This window comes from Octopus bimaculoides, chromosome 15 (genome assembly GCF_046866305.1).
Source record: "Octopus bimaculoides isolate indiv1 chromosome 15, ASM4686630v1, whole genome shotgun sequence".
Lineage (NCBI taxonomy): Eukaryota > Metazoa > Mollusca > Cephalopoda > Octopoda > Octopodidae > Octopus > Octopus bimaculoides.
The window spans coordinates 12355226-12360543 of NC_142942.1; positions in this window are offsets into that span (position 1 = coordinate 12355226).

Below are 5318 nucleotides of genomic sequence, written 5' to 3' on the forward strand. Positions count from 1 at the left end.
TTCGTTGATGCTATATTGGCTGTAGAAGTGTGTGGTGTTTTCGTTGTCGTTTTTGTTGAGGTTGTTCTTATATAGTTGTAAATGTTGTTATTTTTGTTATCTATTGTATTGCAGTCGCTGGCCTTGTTGGTCATGCTATTGCAGTTGTAATTGTTGTTGTCGTTCGTGTTGTTGTTGCTGTTGTCATTATTATTGTAGTTGTCACTGTAGCTGCTGCTATTATTGCTGTTGCATTTATTTTGGATGCGGCAGTTGTTATTGCTCTTACAGTTGTTATTTTGATTGGCGTTATTATTATTGTTGTATTTGTAGTCGTTGTTGTTCTTGTTGTTGGTGGTGTTTCTACTGCCGATAGATATGAACATCTTTTCATACGTACACCAACGTCTGGAGACTGATACAGCAACATATTTTGACAAAGAATATAGAAAAAGAAAAACGAAAAAGGAAGAACAACATTAAAAATATATGCAACAAAAAACGAACAAACAAACCCCTATATTTGTTGGCAGGTATATCAAAGAGTGTTGACAGTTACAGCAACGTCTATATACTCACGCACACACACACAAACTCATACACTGATATAAATATATATCACACATATATGTATCACACATGTACATACATTGGAATATATATATGAAACACGAGTGGACAAATACCCACGGCATATTACTGAGTGACAGGCGCCACGTTAAACATACGTTTGCCGAAGAGTAGACATTTTACACCAACAGATCGTGATAGATACAGTCTTTTGAGAGACATGTCTGTCTTTGTATGAGAGATAAATATACAAATATACAAATATATAAAGATATAAATTTATAAATATATAAATATGCAAGTATACAATGCTCATTGACACACACGCACGGACACTTTTATACGCACGCTTGCACGCACGAAAATATTTTCCAGCCTAGAGTGATAGGCATACACACATACCAACATAAACACACACACACACACACACACACACACACACACACACAAATACACACAAACACACACACACACACACACATACATTCACAACACACACATGCATAGACAAAACACACACTCATGTATATATACATATACCTCCATATACATATACCTCCATATACACATGATATGTGTATGTATATATGCCCGTGTGTAATACACATATACGGGCAGAAATATATCTTCACACATATATGAATATATGTCACACTCTCTCTCTCTCTAATATATATATACACACACAACTATATATATATGTATATATATGTGTGTGTGTATTTATATATATATATATATATAGGTATTATATATACGTATAGATGGATACATGCATACATACATAGATATATACACATAAGTACATACACAGACATAGACACATATATATATATTATATATCATATAACATGTATATATTTGTATTAAATTCATATTATATATCATACACACGCACACATACACACATAAACACACACGCACAGAGATATTTATTATCTATATACACATATATTATATTTATATATACGTACATACATGCATACATAGATACCTAAATACATGCATATATACATACTTAACTCTGTAAACAAAAGATATGTTTCTTGATGTGTGTGTGTGTGTGTGTGTGCGCGCACGTGTGTGTATGTGTGTGTGTACGAGAGAGAAATTGTGCCTATTGTTGCTTGAGCGTATATATATGCCCGTGTGTGAATGCCTGTGTATGTATTTCTGCCCACCCACTGACGCGCGTGTGTGTGTGTTTGTGTTTGTATGTATGTGTGTGTGTGTGTGTGTGTGTGTTTGCATGAGAAAAATGATATATTTCTGTCCCGCCTCCTTTTGCGTATGTGCAAATATTTATAGCCTAACCGTAGTAGCTATTCACTACCATAATTTTTTATTCTTCATAGATTCTGACAGTTGTAAGAATGGTGATTGAAGGTGTTGCTAGTTCATACTATTAATAACATGTGCTGAAAATTGACATCTACCGGTTATTTTCAGCTTAATCAACATGATGTTAAGATGAATATGAAATTGATTTCGTTACATTTCTAAAATTAAATTTTTTTTTCTTTTTTTAACAAAATACAAGCTGAAAAACACGTTTCATTTTACTCTACAATAAGCAATATTGAAATGTTTCAATTCCTGCCAAAAAATAAGAAAGAAAAAGAAAAACAAACAAGCAAAGAGAATAAATATGACAAAAAAAAAGACAAAAGGAAAAATCAAAAAGACGAAAACAACAAAAGCAAACGTGTGTATGTATGCGTGTGCATGTATGTGTGCGTGTGTGTGTATGTGTATGTATACATACAATTACATATATATTTATATGCACACAAAATCAAATATATATGTATATATGTATGTATATATGTGTAAATATATATATGCATATATATATGCAAATATATATATGTATGTATATGTATGTATTTATATGTGAAAATATATATATATACAAGTATATATATGTATGATATGTATGTATGTATATGTATTTATATAAATATGTAAATATAAGATTTATTTGAACACACACAAACACACACACACACACACACACATATATATACATATACGTATACGTACATACGTACATACAATCATACCTGCAAACACACACACAGACACACAGACACGCGCACACACACACACACACACACACACACACACACACACACATACACACACACACACACACACACACACATATATATATATATATATATATATATATATATGGAGGTATATACCCACCAAACAAATCTTATATTTGTATGAAGAATAAAATAACAAAAGAGGATAAAACGTACATCAGACCTGAAACTAAAATGGAAAAGATGGTGAGAAGAAAAGCGAAAAACAAGCTGAGATTGATTGGTCTTGTACATCGTTTATATTTCTTCCATTCTTTCTGAAGAACAAAAAAAAAATAATAAATAATAATAATAAAATAAAATAGAAAAAACTTAAAAGTTGAAAAATAAAAAATATGAAATGTAATAAAATAAAAAATAAAATGAAGTAAAAATGAAATAAAGAATATAAACGAAAGTATACAAACAAGTTTCCCATTCTGGTTTGGTCGTTTCAAATTACCTTATCACCACAACAGTCAGTTTTTCCAAAGGAGAGAAAAGCAAATAGAATTACAACTAATTCTATTTCTATAATAGACATTTAATGTAATAATATGAATATATAACAGAATTTTTCCACCTTCCTTGTTGGAAAAGATGGCACAAGCAAAAGAGAGAACTAAACACAACGAAAAACCGACACGTCTTCCGCCCCACCGCTGACAAAAATGCAATGCATAGAAATAACAATTTACCAACAAGGAAGACAATTCTAGAGACACCAGCAAAATAAAAAATGAAATAAAGAAGAATAAATGAAAAAAATGATATGTAACGTATCTAAAATATTCAGATGCCAGGAATGAAAATAAAATTAATTAAAATAAAATAAAATAAATAAAACAAAATTATAGCATGAAAAAGAGATTGCGAAGTTTTTTTGAAACCCCACCTCATAACAAGAACAAGAATTATAACAAGAAGATGTAAATTTAAAACAAAATGGCGTTAGATTTCACGGGAGTAACACTTTTTTAACATATTTCAAAAGAGAATATTCCCCCCCCCCCCCATTTTATGGACAGTAAACAAGACCAAAAGATGGCATTGTAATCATTTATTGCCTTTTATTGAAATCTCACCCATTACAAAGAGATATTGCTTTTGGCGAGAAAGTGAAATCGCTTATGGATAGCGAGAAAAATATTAATGGAAACATTTCTTTCTTAATCAAATCGAAGTATTTTTATTTGATGAAGATGTAGCTCGCTGCGTAGTGCACCGTGCCAACAACAGACCAGAACACTCTCCAGCACTCTCCATAACTGAAGAACATTACCGGCATTACTTCACATAAAAAGATATGAGAAGTGATAAATGAACATTATCTCAACCTGATAAACGAGAATGTAATTCTAAATCCGTTATGCATATATATATATATATATATATATATATATATATATATATATATATATATATATATATATATATATATATATATATATCAAATATATATAAATATATATTTAATATATATATATATATATATGCATATATATACATACATATATGATTATAAATGCATATGTATATATATATATTTACTCTCTCTCTCTCTCTCTCTCTCTCTCTCTCTCTATATATATATATATATATATATATATATATATACATATATATATATATATATTTCCTCTGTCTCAACTCCGAGTGCGACTTTTCTGTGCGTTCGTTCCTTCTCGAATGATGGAACACGCAAACGGTACAACTTTGGAAGATGTAAGACTGAAACGTTACCTACAAATGAATAAATAAAATTTACAAACACTCTGATGAGTACAGCATATCTCGTTTATACATTCAAATACACTGGGATACGCATTCATTATACAAATACACAGATATATATATACTCTTTTACTCTTTACTCTTTTACTTGTTTCAGTCATTTGACTGCGGCCATGCTGGAGCACCGCCTTTAGTCGAGCAAATAGACCCCACCACCTATTCTTTGTAAGCCTAGTACTTATTCTATCGGTCTGTTTTGCCGAACCGCTAAGTTACGGGGACGTAAACACCAGCATCTACAGTCCTATCTTTATCTACACATTTACTCGTATTTTCCCCAGAGTTCTTTCTCTCTCTTTCTTCTTGTCTTCCTTTCAAACGATTAGTATCCTACCCTTCTGTTCCCTCTCACAAGGCACAAATGACTTTCCTGCTTTTCTATACCCCCATACCTTTTGCATTGATTGCTCTCGTGGTCAGTTGCTCTTTTATCCAGTTCCTGGTTTACCTGAGAATTTTAATTTATGATAGTTCCAGCTTCTGACCTCTACTTAAAAAGAAAAAAATAATAATATTTTTAAAAATGTGTTCTTCCATATTTTCTTTACAAAATACCATCTTTCTTATTGGCTTTTCTTTGTATGAATATGTCATATTTTCGTCTCATAGTTGCATGTCATTCTCTGCTAACTAACATCTGTGTCGTTTAGTATGTGTTCCGTTGTTATATATAATACTTCTCGTTCTCCTCATAACTCTTCTTTTTACCATCCACTCTAGAGATCTCATCCTTTTGTTATTATTATCTCCGTGTTAGCGAAGGCAGAGGTATTGTTTTTCAGTCTTGTTTGTTTGATTGTTTGTTTGTCCGCGGATACGATATCTCAAGAATCGCTAGAGAGATTCGGACGAAACTTTCAGGGACGTTTGGCCTCATGACTAGCA